Source organism: Gordionus sp. m RMFG-2023, chromosome 2 (assembly GCF_954871325.1).
Source record: "Gordionus sp. m RMFG-2023 chromosome 2, tfGorSpeb1-WG-v2, whole genome shotgun sequence".
NCBI classification, from domain to species: Eukaryota; Metazoa; Nematomorpha; class Gordioida; order Chordodea; family Parachordodidae; genus Gordionus; species Gordionus sp. m RMFG-2023.
Genome location: NC_088776.1, coordinates 62,541,659 through 62,559,850, shown reverse-complemented (window position 1 = coordinate 62,559,850; position 18,192 = coordinate 62,541,659). Strand labels below are relative to the sequence as shown.

At 25.2% G+C, this 18,192-nt stretch overlaps 2 long non-coding RNA genes across 2 annotated transcripts; both read left to right on the top strand.

The window, feature by feature from the left end:
* The first annotated feature begins 13,901 nt into the window (after positions 1–13,901).
* LOC135923614 (uncharacterized) lies at positions 13,902–15,909 on the top strand. The gene is made up of 5 exons (XR_010571253.1): positions 13,902–14,254; positions 14,681–14,822; positions 14,862–15,171; positions 15,266–15,560; positions 15,603–15,909. It is a non-coding gene; the product is annotated as an uncharacterized LOC135923614 (long non-coding RNA).
* Positions 15,910–16,504: 595 nt separating this feature from the next.
* On the top strand, positions 16,505–17,538 carry LOC135923613 (uncharacterized). Its single transcript, XR_010571252.1, has 4 exons — positions 16,505–16,634; positions 16,680–16,781; positions 16,851–17,018; positions 17,070–17,538. It is a non-coding gene; the product is annotated as an uncharacterized LOC135923613 (long non-coding RNA).
* The last annotated feature ends 654 nt before the right edge of the window (positions 17,539–18,192 follow it).

Here is an 18,192-nt window from a genome sequence, read left to right as displayed (position 1 = left end):
AGGGTACCGTTTCCTTTAAAAGTAGAAATTGAAAAGATCTGAAATGTTTGGAAGAAAATAACATATTAAAAAAAATAGATCCATCAGCAAAATAACCTGGAGTACTCCAATGGTAGAGATATGTAAAACTTCAGGTGAACTACGATTATTATGGTGATTTCAAAGTAAATGAATATTTTAACTTAAAGACTATCATATTCTACCAACGTTTGAATTAATCGCAAAGATCTCTAATGGAGTATACAACACTAGATTTTAAAGAGCAATCTACAAATGAGTATTGATGAAGAATCGCAAGAATTATTAACAATGGTTACACCAAATGAATATTACCGTAATTTTGGATTACCTTTTGGTATAGCTACAACTATAAATGACCTATTAATTAGCTGACTCTAGATACAGCAATTTATTTAGATGATGTCATAATCACAGGAAAATATGATACATCTCAAAAAAATACAAAATGCAGGATTAAAAGTCAAAACAAGCATTATAAATTTTTTGAAAGATAGTATCATATTTAGGATACATAATAGATAAAAATGGAATACGCCCAGAATAAAAGAATATGATAACAATACAAAATAATCAAACTACAAAAGTTAGACATGATATAAAATAATTTTTATGTATATTAAACTATCATACACCATTCATACCAAACTTACATGAAATTATAGCCTAATTACATAAAACTAGTAAAATTGTTAATTGGATTTGGACTAAAAAGATGATATATTATTTAAAAAAACAAAAGGAATAGTAAGAGAATAAAATACTATAAAGTTTTATAAACAGAACCTCGAGTTAATATTAGAAACAGATGCATCTATCCAAGGATTTGGATCTGTACTACTGTAAAAATATAATAACGGCAAATTTTTAGTAGCATACACCTCAAGAACCTTACAAAACGCTTAAAAAAATTATTCAATTGACAAAGAAGCAAACTAAGGCAATAATAAACGGCATAGAAAAATTTCAAACTATTTATATGGATGTAAGTCACAAACTCTTATAAAGATATATGGCAATAACAGAGACTAATTAACTATGCATATGATTATGATAATCTGTATCAGAATGGCGTTAATAATCTAATGGAAAATGCTTGCGAAATCAAATAGAGAAAAATATGGATAGAATTAATTATAAGCAAAAATAATAGAGTGAATTATATAAGACATCTTAGGTATGACACATTAACTCAATCTAGAAAAGTACTTAGAGATTAAACTGCAAAAGACCCAATCTTAAGAAGGGGAAAAATATTAATAAAAAGTACAAATATACAAAATCAAGCACCAGATCTCCAAGCTTTTAGAATAAGGAAATAGAAAATGATGACAAAATTTTGTTATGGCAGATTAATCATTCCGACTTACTTCAAAAAAATGTTTTACCTATATTGCATACGAGACATCCGGGTATTACATTAATGTAATCCATTAAGAGACTATATGATGGTGGTAACTATTAGATAAAGATGTTGAAAAACTAGCTAAATGTAATAGGATGTCTAAGATACCAAATGTTGCCGTATAGCTGTGGAATCCGCCAAACCTTGGGAAAAGGTACATTTAGATTTTGCAGGACCGCTGAACGAATTTTATTAGCTGGTAGGAATCAATGCTTACTCAAAATTTATTGAGATCGATAGATACAAGTGTGAATTTAATAAATAGATTTAAAAAATGGGTTACTCGATATGGTATTTCACATCAAATTGTCACGGACAATGGTCCTTAATTTATTTGAAATGAATTTTATAAATAGAATAAAAACAAGAATATACACATATAAAAACTATACCATCCGAGAAGTAATGGTTTAGTAGAAAGATACATTCAGACTATCGAAAATCGATATTTCGTAAATTGAGAACAAACGAATGATATACTTAAATGAAGTGCTATTTATGTATAGAAATTTAGAACACTCATTAACAGGGCGAATACTAGCAAAACTGTTTATAGGAAGAAGACTAATTACATTTGACGGATCAAACCTAAAAAATTTGACACTTATTCCAGTTAGAAAAAGGTACACATAGATGTTTTGGAGAAAACGATTTATGGCAAAAAGGAAAAATAAAAAATCAACAAACGAAATTCTCTAATAACGTAAAGATGGAAAATACGCCGACCAACTACAAACAAAGGAAGAACTAGTTGAACCTGAATCAATAATAATAGTTGACAATATAAAGTTAGGAGAAAATAAAACAGAGAAACAATTGAATTAAGTCAAGAAAGAATTCAAAATCGATATCCAATGAGGGAAGGAAAGCAAAAGGATTAATAGAAGAACTTGAACTTGGAGGGAAATGAGATATGTTTATTTTATAAAGGTTATAATAATCAACATTATTTGAATAACATATATGTCATAGAATATTATAACTTATTATATTATTGAATCCATATAGAAGTTAAATATAATCATCATAAAACAAAATGAATTATAAATAAAAGAAAGTATTATTTTATTCAAGATATAAAAAAGGATCATATTTTGCGAAACAGAACGAATTAAGTCTCATAAAATACATTTAATATTTAAATTTAAAGTGTTAGATTAAAAATTATTTCAGAAGAATTACCTATCCCGCGTATCACTATCTCCTGTTGCCTCTATATTTCAATTGAGTTTTTTTTTTAATATCGCTAAGATTGATAGAAATTTCTTAAAAATTCCCAAAATTCCCTATTTTTAGAAAATCGCTCTCAATTGAAATGTCTTAACTAACATTAATTGCATTCGGGATTTCTAAGATATAAACATACAAAAAATATATTGTTTAAAATTTTTAAATCAGAACCTATTATTTCAAGACGATTAAAACTACCTTTCAAATATTTCGTAATAATAATAAAATATGTATAACCTTTTATTTTATCTATGTGATGATAAGCTATCACAAATAAAGACAATGTGCTATCATTCTTTGAAATATTTCCATTTTTGAGAGCTTCTAATAAAAAATAGTAAAAATTATTTTTTAACAACGTTATGTCTATAAATCGTCATTTATACTTAAAATTTTTTATTTCCACAATAGTTTTAAAAAAATAGATAATTATATTTATTTTGATAATATTTGAGGGATGATATAATTTATAAAGGTGAAAATCTTTAAAATATAAATTAATTTTAAAAAAATATATTTTATTTTTTGATAGTGTAATTGTAATTGTTATTTTATTATCATTTTTTCTATTTCCTTTTTTTTGTATTCTTAGAAAATATTTCTAGAATAATATTATTCAATGTAATTATTAATTGATCATTAATTAGTGATATTCAATAAAATTAAAAACAACTTAGATCCAATTAGAAAATATTTATTTTACCAAGTATAAATAATATAATAATAAATCTATTGATTATCCCCATCGGTACAGAATTTCATAACTGTTTTTAATATGTTATACACTCATTTTGCTCAAGTTTTGTTATAATCATAATATTACATTTTTATAAATAGAAATATAAAGAAAATATATTATTTACTAAAAATTTTGTTCTTTTTCGGGAAAAACCAAACCCTTTGCATTTTTTATCCCTATAAAATTAATTCCTATCTATATATCTTATTGCAGCTTATAAAATAAAGAGGGTAACAGTTAGTTTATATAAGAATAAATACTAGAAAACTTTTATATATTCTAAAACATTAAAAAATATTACCAAACAATTAATTTTTTTATTGAAAAATTAATCAAATAGTAAAGCGAATATTTAATATAGCATTAAAGTCATACCCTTAAATTTTTTCTGAAATACCATTATGTCCACACTTGGATTATTTTCGAAAGTAGATCGATTCACGAATATTACATAATCGGAACCTATTTATAATTTTATGAGAATAGAAGGAAAATTTTTTGTTATATCATATTAGTATTCCTTTATTTATAAATATTTAAATAATTTAAAACGAATTTACTAGTGTAATTATTGAGAGGTTTATCATCTATAGTTATGTTTTTAATTTGAAGAATATATAATATTTATAATAAGAGAGGTCTGAATTATAATAAAAAAATTTGTCCATATTATCTTAATTATTCTAATTCTTATTTGTGTTAGTATATCCGAATCGAAATCCAAATGTTTATTAAAACTCATGCATATTTTCATTAGCCACCTACATTTAGTAAGCGATGTAAGTAGAATATCCGCTGGAAAGTAACCCTTCCCCAAAAAACAGTTAATTATTTTTTGAAACATTTTTAGCAGTATATTTATATAAATTGGTAAATATAGGAAAGCAGAAAATTTTTAAAGTAAAGATAGGGTAAAATAAACGAATAAATCTTCTAATCACTAACACCGTTATAGGGGCTCTTGCAGAATGGACAAAAAATAAAGGTAAAATGGCATTAAATAATTAGGTGTAAAATGATGATAAATTGAATGTCCCAATTTTGGTCATAAATTTTATATAAAGTTTTTCTAAAAAAATAAATAAAATTTATGTGTATACTTATTTTGACATGTTTAATAGTTTCATTAGACCAGGTTCTGCATGTCATAACTTGAAAACTTAGTTTGTAAATACCTTTTTGTTTGAAATCGTGTTTGAATGATGAATTCTTGAACTTTATCAGAATATAAACAACTATAATTTATTTTTTTAACGGTGATAAGATGATAACATCTTAATAGACTTTTACCATTCTTTCTGTTATAAAAATGGAAAGATGTTATGTTCAAAACGTTAAAGTCATAAATTATTTCTAAAAATTTACATCTATTCTCAGACCTTTCAAATTTTTACTATTCCTCTTAGCTTATTAACTAAAAATATACATTACCACTGAAAGTTAATACTCCAAATAAAATAATTTTTATAGAAAAAATTTTCATTTCTTCCTAAAATATTTATTTTTTCTTATTTATCTCAATTCCAAGAATATGGCGAATTCTTAAAAGATTATGGTTTCAAAATTACTCTAAAATGTCCCTCTCTTTGATTCAACAGGAAGAAAGGAGTCCCCTCTCCCCATTAATTCCTATGATAAAGATCTTAAACACATTGTAGGATTAGCCTTTTAAAAGCTGGTAATATACGCTGTCAATAGCTTTTTGGAGGGTTGGCGATCGCGAAGACTATATTGATGGCGGCCTTTATTTTCTTCTATTTTAGCACAGTTAACACAATTAGATACATGATAACCTTAAATTCTTTCCAATTTTTTTAATAACATATTTTAGCTAATCCTTTTATATTGCGAAGCCTGCAGTTTATATCAAGATTTTATTTTCGTTGAATATTTTGAAACATGGTAATGAAGTTATGACTATGATATTATTATTTACAATGTATTAATTTCATCTTTTGATTAAATTTTAAACGACTCATTTTCTTCGATATTTAAAAACGGCGATAATCAAATAATTTTCTCGAAATTTGTCATTAAGTGTTCAGACATGTCTGCCATCTATGACATAGATCCCTAAGTTTATGATATTTGTGGTTTAAATTTTGAGTATGCTGTTTTATAAAAATTAGTTAACTCTGGTCTATCAATAATACCTTTAAATCAATATCACAGTGATATGTTAAGAAGGAGGAGAAGAAGAAAAAAAATAGAGGAAAATCACATATAAAATAAAGTTAAATACAAAAATATTTTCGAGTTATTTTTTCTATGAAGAATTTTGTGTCATATATAATATTCACTTCTACAATTTCTAATTTTTTTGTTTTGTTATCAGTTGTCATTGTCAATATCTTCATTCTATACGTGTTGGCCGCCCAAAGGGATGTAACTAAATTGAAACGTACAAGAGATGGAGTCTCTTTGCGATAATTCAACCGTTCTAAGAGAAAGTTATTAATATATGATCGAAATGAATATCCAATATATTCTAAAGATTATATAGAAATATTTAATCGAGATAAATGTTTTACTATTGTTATGTTACATAACAGTATGTTTAATATTTAATTTGAAATCTAAGGATTATTAACCCTATATTTTTATAGTTTTTGTTAAATATATAATACGATGATAACTAAAATATTATTTTATGAATTGGTAATTTTGATGTATAAAAATAGTTTGGTTTTTATATTAATGAAACACTTTTTTAGATTTATTATTAATTCGGTACAAGACTCCAACTATTATTAATTCAAAAACTAGACACAACACTATCAGTAACATTTTTTAATACTGGATTATGAGAAAATCAGAGCTGTAAATGACATCCATTTGGCAAAGCTATAAATCCTCACTTTATTTTTTACCCAGTGATTTGAATATGAAGAGCCTCATCGCCACGTGCATTCCTAAGTATAAAATAGCATATCAAAATATCTCATTTTTGATCTATAATCTTTACCAAAAAAATAAAATATTTCAATTTAAAGAGATTTGTCACGCACATATTTACATCTCGGTTAAAAAAAAATTATGGAAAAATTAAATATAAAAACATCTATTATATAATTAATAGATTAATATAAAATAAATATTTTTTCTAAAAAAATGTATATCAATAAAAATCTAAATGAGTTGCTATGATAAAATCTAATTTACATAATTTTTTAAAAGATAGAGTGTGGGGGTCATTCAAGGAAAGCATGAATGTTTAGAAAGTTAAATTTAAAGATCTCTAAAGAAATCCATGATCATAGATTACACCTCTCGCTTGGATCAAGGTTTCTAAATGATACCATCTGGTATTTTTTAAATTATTATTAAGACATCTTATTCGAGGTTGTAGGATTAGCCTTTTAAAAGATGGTAATATACGCTGTCAATAGCTTTTTGGAGGGTTGGCGATCGCGGAGACTATATTGATGGCGGCCTTTATTTTCTTCTATTTTAGCACAGTTAACACAATTAGATATTTACTGTGTGACAGCCTAAATGGAGTACGATATAGATTTTAAATTTTTTGCCTAGATGTGCAATTAGAAATTGAAACTGAGTAGTGCCTCAAGTCATTATAGCCAGTTTTTAGCTTTAAAAATTATTGAGTCATATTGATCTCAAGATGACTGTTGTAAGGAATTAGTCAACTGAACCTGCAAAATAAATCCCATTTATTTTCTATATAGTGGGACTGGTCATATATTAGATGTTGAGCAGATTCTAATGTTAGGTGGTTAGTTGTCTAATTTTCCATATTAGATAATAAGGAATTGTTGATTATCATACACTTAGCAAATTTTAATATTGAAACAGTCTATAAGTAAAGGAATTTTTAAAGCGTATGAGGTAGTTGAAAGAAATATACATGATCCCTTAACATTATTAAAATGATATAATATAAATAAGTATCATAAGATTAGAAAAAAATATCTATATTCTATTCATAAGCCTTTCTTATTTGGGTATAAATAGCTTATTCTCTAGCCGTATTCTTACTCAATAAGGTTTTATCGAGCGCCAGAAAGTTATTGAAAGATGACCAAGAAAAAATTTGATGCTAATATGAAAGAAAGAAAAAAATATGAAACTTGTTTTATTCTTTTAAATTGAAATTAAAAAATATAATCATTGTATGCATTTTTATAATAAAAATTAACAAAAAAATATTGACTATCTGACTATTTGTTTTTTTTTCATAAAAATTGGCCACCCCATATAATCTGAGTTAGCCCCTCAATTGAAGATACCTAGCTATTGTCCTACTAATATAATAAAAAATCTGTAGAGGTACTCCCTGTTATTTTTTGAATAATGGGATATTAAATTATTAAATATCATAATTAAGATAATATTATAAAAAAGTTTTAAAAATTTTTAAATTGTTTAAAAATTAAAAAGATTTATTAAATAAGAATTAATAAAAATTAAAAAATTACCTATTTTTGATAAGTAATATTCTAAATATAAAGGTATATATACATTATTATAAACTTATTTATCGATAAATATATATATTATTTTATAAAAGCGCTAAGGTATATAGTTCAAAGATATCCAGAAAGATTAAACTAAACCGGAGTAATTATGACAATCCTTATCAAATACACTGTAAAGACTAAATATATAGACATATTTAGAAATAAAATGATTAAAGAATGTTAACACTTACTTAAAAATTATCTCGTCAATAATTTATATAGTATTTATTTCTATTATTTTACCGAGGATTTTCACATAAGAGTATGCTATTTGAGGTGAAGTCAAAAGGATCGGGCATATCAAATAGAAGTAAATATGGTAAGTGTTGAAATCACATGGAAATCTAATCTTGATTATACTCGTATTTTCGATCTTGAAATATAATTGATCAATAAAATTTATTTATTTATTTCTTTCTTTATTAATTAATATTTATTATTTCATTTTATTTATTTAATTTATTTATAATATATAAAATTATCACTATTTTCTCGTATTCCCAACTGTCAAAGTTAGCAGAGATCTTCATTTTAATTGTGTGGGGATGTTTTTGAACCAGTCCTTTAATAATTGAATCGTTAATTTTGAATATTTTTAAAAACCCTCTATCTTCTACCATTACATTTACACCTTTTAAAAATTGTAAAGCTTTGTTAATAATTTAAATTTATAAAGATTATGAAATCTCTCAATTTTATAAAATTTTCTAAGATTTTTAGATTATTTCAAAATTAATTATTTTTTCCTTTATTTGCATAAAAAATCAATTTATTTATATATAATTATAATTTTTAAAAAATTAAGAGTAGTTCAAAATATATGTTCATGAAAACAGGGTAGGTATTTTGTAGCTATGATTTACAAAATCAATTTCTTCTTAGCCCATTTCTGCCCAAAATCGGTATCAAAAAAGGATCGTGATTATTAACGGTGCTTTCTAATGTTCTCATCAGACACCACAATTTAGAGGGATGATTAATAAATAATTTTAAAAATTCTTTAACTATTTATTTATTTTAAATTAATAAAGGCTATGATCCAGTCTAGAATGATGCTCACAAACTAGTTCAGACAAAAGAATGGTGAAAGCATGGGTTCCATATTTTCAGTATTTTTTTAAAATATTAATTTATTTCTTTCATATTAAAATATTATAATACTAATACAATCGAAAGCATGCAAGATCTTAGATTTGGTTAAAATTTGTTAACCAAGGGATAGATGTTTACTGCTTGTGTAACTTAACAGAGTGTTTACTTTATATGTTTTATTTATAGGGGGGTGGAGGTGAATAAATGAAAAAATCTATTAGTTAACAATTTTTATATGCCAAACAATGTAATAAGCAATTAAACAGACCTATCTAGATTAAAAAATAATCCGGTCACCTATCAATTTATAGCCGTTATAGGACCGTTAACCGTCATTATCTAAAACCCTTTGGCGCTATTTTTTTACTTTCCTCAGAATTTAGAGAGATGTTTAACAGTGAAGTCAATATATATTTGTTTCATTTTCAATATACCAATAATTCTATTGTTTAAAAGTATGAATAGATAATAAACAGATCATTGGTTGCATTTAATTTTAATAAATTAATTGATATAATTTATGTTTTCCTAAATATGTTAAATATTTATGAGAAGAATTCTAAACATGTTGAAATACATTTACGATCTTATTTTTAAATCTCTTTCGTAGAAAATCTAAAATTAAGTTATTCCGGACTTTCATTACAGAATTAAAGATATATCATTATTCTAGAAAAACCTACCGCCCACCCTAAAATCAGTATACATTATGTCAAAGTTCAAAATTTATTAAAATTAAAATTGTAAACCTGTTTTTAAGATTAATAATTATATGAGTACTATAGCTATTACGACGAATAATTTAATTATATGAGTCCAAGCAGATATTAAAATCTAGATGAAAAAGTAATTGTTCATTGCATTTTGATATTATAATAAGCCAAATAGAAATATATTGTAAAGTCTTATTATGATATTGTGTTTATTTGTATAGCGCTAACTTTTTAGTCCATCATATTTTATTTTCCACTCCATTTTTCCATGGCATGTCAATAAAATCAAATAGAGACTTATGACCATGACGGATATCTTTCCATTATCAGGCTTGAATGATATATTCCTCATATTATATATATTTTTAAATTTTAAAAATTAATTTCTAAAAAGAAAAATTTAAATGGTTCAATAACAATTTATTTTTTTAAACAAAAAAAGGTAAACATGTTATTATATAATAAAAAATGGGAGTTCAATATTATTTTATTTTAATTACATAAATAAATGAACTTGAAAATATAAAAGTTCAACATTATGATTTTTTTTTAATTTATCTGTAAACTCAGATTATTTTTTTAAATATGTGTAATCCTGCTACCTAAATTTCTATATTATTAAATCTCAACAAATGTTTTTAAACTACTAATTAAATTGTTATATTTTATAAAATATTATAATTATTTTTATTTAAAAACTACGAACTCTTTTCAAGAAATTAAAATACTATTTACTAGTAAATATTTATATTACCAGTTTTAACCTTTCCATACAAAAATGTAAAATTTTTGTACTTTTAATAGTTTAAATTTAAACTACTAAAAAAGATTAAAATAATTTTTTGATTATCTAAAGTAAATATTTTTATAAAAAAATATGAATATAAAATTATCAAAATTTTACATTATAAATAACTATTAAAAAAAATTCTTCAAAATATTTATTTCATCTATTTTATTCAAATACCTGTAAAGGTTTTATTAATCTAAATCCTAAGGATTCAGCTAATCCATTGGATAAATAATCGCTATCATTTCCAAAAGATATGGATCAAAATTATTTTTATATAAAAAATCTCTAAGTATAATACAAATATTTTTTTTAGCGAGACCTTTTTTCTATAATATGGATTACTTATTTTATAAAATAAAAAAGAAAATTTATGCCATTGCAAAATATTTCAATATAATATAATTTAAATATAGTGTTAATTTTTTGTAAATTATATTTTATAATTTAAAATTGACAAATATACTGTGGAGTAGCAGAATTAAAGAAAGAAAGAAAGAAAGAAAGAAAGAAAGAAAGAAAGAAAGAAAGAAAGAAAGAAAGAAAGAAAGAAAGAAAGAAAGAAAGAAAGAAAGAAAGAAAGAAAGAAAGAAAGAAAGAAAGAAAGTAAGATAGAAAGAAAGAAAGAAAGAAAGAAAGAAAGAAAGAAATAAATAAATAAAGAAGGAAAGAAAGAAATAAGAAGGAAAGAAAGAAAGAAAGAAGAAAAAAAGAAAGAAAGAATTTATATTTTTTTTATCTCGGTGAAAGAAAAAACCCATCTCACACGTCTTTATCAGGAAAGTAATTCCAAAAATGAAATATATATATCAAAATTGATTTTGCAAATCCTTATAACAAGCATAACTGATTTTTGCAGATCTCACCATTCCTCTTATTACGCCAAATTCATCTACACTTGTTACCAATTTCTTAATTATTCAATTCAATTCTCGTTAAATACTCCAAACTAAAAGCATTCAGTTGATAAACTTGGATTCCTTCTATTTTGGTCTAATTACTATTTTTCATAATATGGTTATCAAGAAGATGTACATATAATTAAGGAGAGGGGATTCGCTTTTCTCATATCAACCCTAACAAATACAAATTTCTGCAAACAAATTCCTATTATTCGAATCTTCACACTTTTAAAAATCTTTTTAAATAGAAACTTACACATTTAGATACGCCTGCAGCCTAATTCACTACCAAATGCACCATCTTCCATTCTACTCTTGATATCCTTCCTAAGCTTGATTATCATCCTCATCTGATATTCTAGTCAATTATCTTCAAAAAACTTCTTTCGCACCTCATCATTTGTGCTTCGTATTCATCAACTCCTATATCTAAATTTCTCATCCTTCTTATTTATGAAAAGGGGATTTGAGATCTAACCGAAAATATCTTGAGCATAAGATTATATTAAACTGTATGGGCTCAGGCCCTTACTAAAAAAATGGTTGTTGGGGGTCAGATCTACCATTAATCTTGCTCTCATTAATTTATTTTGTGTCTTTTTTCAAACCCGTGCATGCTCATCTCTAAAAATGATTTTTTTTTATAAGACGCTTTATTGCTATAGAAAACCTGTATCGTTGATGTTCTATCATATATACCCAATTAAGATGATTGGGATTATTTCTAGCTCGCTGCGTTGAATATGATCTAGCATGCTACCAACCGAACGACTCATCTTCACTTGATTTCAATCTTCAGAATTCCTTTCAATTTTCATTAAATCGGATAGTGAGTATCCTAATGGAATCAGCTTGATCTCGTGGAAAGGGATCAATTTATTGTTTGGGAAAATCACCTCTCAAAATTTTCAAATACCTGGAAATCTAAAAAGATGGTGTTTTCATTCCAATTAAATTTACTAACTTAAGGTAAACCTGTTTTATTTTTTTAAACTCTCAGACGAGTCTCAAGACGGCTTATATGACAGAGACTGGCTACAAAGCAAACTACATCAGGTAAAACGACAGCCTTCTTCTTGTTTGCTTTCTTAGACTTATCTTATTTATTTTCTTTCCTTTTTTTATACTTTATTTCTTTGTTATTCTTAGATTAAAATAATTTTAATAGTTAATAAAAAATTGTTACATAAAGATGTTATCTTTTGTAATTTTATTTATGTTATAATTAAATAATATAAATATTTTTTATATATTCTTTTTGCACAGTTTTATTTTATTATGTATTGTCAGAAAAAAAATAAATATTATTTTTGTATATATTTAATTTTTTTAAGTAACGAGTAGCCCGTTGCTTTTAGGAAAAGTCGGTAACGCACGTTCCTTTTTTACAAAAGTAACGAGTAACGGATATAAGTTCCTTTTTTCAGATGTAACGGTAACGCGTTTCTTTTTTTGTGGTAACGTTTACAGTACTACTAATATGAATCATGGATAAATAAATGAAATATTTTATGATATATAATTTATTTTCCAAATATCTATCGCATTATATATATATCAAAAAAAAACTAATTAAATGTGTAAATCAAATTGATTTAAATTATATTCTATAAATTTGTATTTAATATTTTGAAATGTTTGTAATTGTATAATATAATAAAAATGATTTGCTGATATAAATAAAATATTGGTGATTTAACACATGTTTATAAATTTAATGCAGAATAAAACTTTTGTAGCTTAGTAAAAAATAATTTTAATGGGACGGGCCGAGGACAGGACCGATAGTCCCATGTCTCACTTGACTTAACCATCGGTCTGGTCTTATTTTAGCCGCACGTTGCAAACATTAAACTATGCGAATATTTTATTAGGGTAATATTTTTTTACATTTCATCATAAAGTGTTTTAATCTAAGTTATCAAGCTTTTATTAGTTGTATTTACATTTTATTTATATGAATTATGTTTAGTAAAGTAACGTACGAAAGGAATAAAATTCCAATATTTATTTTATAAAACCAATACATATATAATTTTGTTATAAAATTAGAAATATTAATTTATTTTTACTAATAGTAAAATATTATTTAGTTATTTAAGAATTATTTTAAGATCATTTATATAGATGAAATTTTATAAATAGTTAATTTTAGATTATTCATTCAATTATATATTATTATTTGACTAGGATTAGGCTGAAATTATAATAAGCACGTTATCTTCAACCGCTGCGTTACTTAATGCATCGTTATATAACAATTAATTCAGTTTTGAAAAATAAATTTAAGATAAAGTTAAAATAGATATTAGAGATCTGCAAAGTTAGGCCCGGCCTGTACGCGGCCCGAGTCCGGCCCCTACCCGACCTAATTCTATTTAAAATAATCGGGTTCGGGCCGGGCCGGGTCTAATATTTTTTTAAAAATTCGGACCGGTGTAACGTGTGAAAGTGATTACCGTGAGATTTCGAATTCTCACACCATCAAAATCTCACAGCTGACACCGTGTGAAAGTGATTTCATGAGATTTTGATTTTTATCGCATCAAATACATTGGGGGCCATTTAAATCATCAAAATCTCACGGCTATTCAATATTTCAAAATCTCATAGATATTTTTAAAATCTCGCATTATTAATTTAAATATACTTTTAAAATGTCAGATTTGAATGAGGCTGTCAAATTAGAAATATTTCTATATATTTTCATTATGAAGTAAATTTTTAACAATATATTTTTTATTTCAGAAATATTTTAGCTCAAATTATAATGATATATATGACTTCCTAAAATGTTCTAAAGTTCCAGTGAATGTTAATAAGGCTAACTTTATTAGAAAGATAACCGCCTTCAAGATTATAGAAAATCAATTATTCTATGGGGAAAGTAAATTTTAGATATGTTATGATTAATTTATTAAAATTAGCCATTATAAGTTTAATGCAAAATATTATTTTTTAACATTGAAAAATGCTCAGGCCATTGATTATTATCTTTTTTTCATCTAAAATTAATTATAGCTGCTAAGTGTATATATATATATATATATGTAAGAACATTTGATAAAATTTTACATATATGCATTATTAAATGCTATTTTAAAACTAAAATTTAATTTAGATTATCACATGAAGATGAAAAGTATGGGCTTATAAATGATTGCATAATTAATTTATTAAAGTTAGGTATTATAATATATACAATTAAAATTGTATGACAAAATTAAGTGCAGTTTATTATTCTAGCCATTGATTATATATATTTTTTCTGCATCACAAATATTATTATATATATAATTTAATGATATTTTAGAAGAAAGAAAAGTTATACTGACAGGAGATGAACAAAAAATAATAATTAAAACAATACATGAGGGGGGTGTATCTTCAGTTGCATGTATTGCTATGGGAGAGCATCTGGGGATTAATAAAACTAATCAAATAATAGCTGAAAAGTAAAAATTTCCAATATTCTTTTAATTATTTTTTTTAAGCTTTTATTGGTTGGGGAGCAATAAAAGTGTTAGAAAGTTTATCAAATCCTGTGAAGTTTGTCAAAAATCAAGCAGTCGTTTTGATAAAACCTCAAATGTTTTGCACAATATTAAAGTTGTGCCAAAGTCTTGGTATCAAATTGGCATCGATTTAATCCAGATGCCAGAATCCAAGGAAAAATAGAAATATATTTTATGTACCATATGCTATTTTTCAAAATATTTATTGGCTATTCCTATTAAGAATAAAACAGCTAAATCTGTTGTAAAAGCCTTATACATCATTGTCAACACCCACCAAAGCTATGAAGTAATAAAATAAAAATACCAATTTTAACTGAATTTTATTATATTAATATATATTTTTTTAAATTTAATAAAACTAAAATATATATTTATTAAAGATTCAGATAAATGATCAAGGCAGGGAATTCTGTAACAATGTTTGTACAGAATTCCATAAATATTGTGGGATTGTCCAGAGAATAACCTCAGCCTACAACCCACAAGCAAATGGTGGTTGAGCGAGTTAACAGAACAATTCAGAACCGAATAGCAAAATCGGTTTTGGATATCCCAACTGACTGGCCAGATGCTTTGGTAGGGGTGTGTGGCACCTACAATTCTTGCATACACTCTTCTATGGGATTTTCGCCCTATGAACTGATGTATGGTCAGAAACCACGACGCCCTCTTACAGTAGAAATAATTTTTAATGTTATATTTTTCATTATTATTTAGTTACAAAACAAAATTGAGGATGTATTAGCCTTACCAGAGGTTATGGCAAAAATAACAATTGATCATTGTTTAAAAGAAGAGTTAGAAATTAAAATGGCTCATCTTAAAAAAATAACGGAACTGGCTATACAAAATACTGGTATAGCCCAGTTTAAACAAAAAAAAGGATTACGAAAAAAGATCAAATGGTTCTAAATCTTTTATTTTGGGACAAAAGGTTCTTGCTTGGAACCATAAAAGGTCAGATGGAAAGGGGGGAAAATGTTGAACCCCTGGATAGGCCCTTATTTGATCAATAAAATATTTGATAAGGGTAATAATTTTATATTATAATAATTATTACTGTATATCAAGGTGTATATGAATTAATAATCACGAATAATCTCATATTAAAAAAAAAATATAATTTATCCAATTTAAAAGAATTTACTGTAAGAAACAATAAATATCCAGATGAAAATGGTAATGATTTTTAAAAAATTACATTTTTTATGAAGTAAAAAAAATATTTTTAGATACAAAAATTAATATTTAATAACTTTATAATTATTTTTAATATTTTTACTATAATTAATGCATTGCCAATAGATAGTAGTTCCCATGGCCTTTATGATGAAATTATTCCACTTGCTACGGAGTTTGTTGATCCAAACTCTCCCAGATGTATTGTATTTAGGATATATATTTGAATTATCTTTTGAATGATAATCTTATAATTATTTTTTGAATAATAACCTTATAATTATTTTTTATGTTTTTATTATAATTAATGCATTGCCTTTAGATAGTAGTTCCCATGGCCTTTATGATGAAATTATTCCACTTGCTACGGAGTTTGTTGATCCAAACTCTCCCAGAGGTATTGTATTTAGGATATATATTTGAATTATCTTTTGAATGATAATCTTAAAATTATTTTTTATGTTTTTATTATAATAAATGCATTGCCTTTAGATAGTAATTCCCAAAATGGCCTTCATGTTGAAACTATTCCACTTGCTACGGAGTTTGTTGATCCAAAGTCTCCCAGAGGTATTGTATATAGGATATATTTGAATTATTTTTTTGAAAATAAAGCAGCACGTGTGTTACTTATAGATAGTGGTTCCCAAAATGATGAGTTTGAAGATAAAAATATTCAGCTTGACAGGGATTTTATCAATCCAAAGACTCTCATAGGTAATGTTATTTCTGATATATATACGTATACAGAATTGAATGATGATATTTTGATAATAAATAAATTAGAAAATATCCCTAGATATTTTTTTCCTACAACAAATGTATGAAAAAAATATCATGCTAAAACATATGGTCTAAAGCCTCCAAAACGTTGTCGGGATGTTGACTATGGGAAACAACTTGGTGAACCCACCATCCTGGTGCAAATTGAATTTATTGGAATTGTTTTTATAGGTAAAACATATTAATATAAAATTTCATTTTATTCTACTTTATATAATTTAGGGCGATTAGTGTAGAGCTTACTGGAGCTCAAAATTCCCATGTTATACTCAGGCAATGATTGACACAATTTATGCTAACATCCGAGATGGGAAAGGTAATTGAAAATTATTTTTACGACACGAACAAAAAAATAGACATAAAAACTTATGTCTTAAATAATGTAATGACACATCACATATGGGCTTCTGACACAGAAGTCAGGGCGATGGCCACAATGTTAAATACGGCTATTTTTACTTATATAAAATATAATGATAATTTTGTATGGGCCCGATATGACCCATTTTATATTCGCGACAATATTAAAATATTTAATAAAAATTTTATTTATATAAAAAATGGGGGGGAGTCATTTTGAAAATGTTTTAGATTGCGATTTATCTTTCAATCTAATCACTAGTTATTATTTTTATTAAAAAAATTTTTTTATATAAAAATATATAAATATATTTCATTCATATTATAATTTATCGCCTTATATATATTTTTTATGACAGTTGTAGTTTATAAATAATATTCAATTACATACTGATATGCAATATATGATAATAATTATATTTTTCCATGATGTTTTTATTAAATTTTAAATTATGCTTAAATATTTATATCAATAAAGTTCTTCGTCTATTTTCTTATACCAAATAAAGTTTTACCTAATATTTGTGACCCAATTCAGTACAAAATAATAGAGAGATAGATTATCTTTAAAACATTATATTAGGTAAACAAAATAAGCATTACGATTAAGCCATTTAGGCTAAGAATTTATCTAACTGTTTCTTTGCAGTAATTTAGAGGGTTGGGTAGAGAAGGCGGTTTGCCTCTAGTAAATTTTCTGTCAAATATGAGCTTTGTCTAAATTAATGTCTATCGAGAAGATGTACTTTGTATAAGAAATATCATGGGATCGGAGTATCTGGTTATTTTATAAATTTCATGTTGTGTAAATTAGCATGTTAGTAAGGATCTCTTCCCTACCTAAATATTGCTAAACTTTAATTATGATATTGATTGGAGCCTCCTATCAATAATCTGAACTAGAGGTCTGGATTGGGTGGTTTTTTCGCCCGTACTTTAAAAAAAATATTTTCAACATTGGGCGAGAGGGTTAAAAAATTTGGGA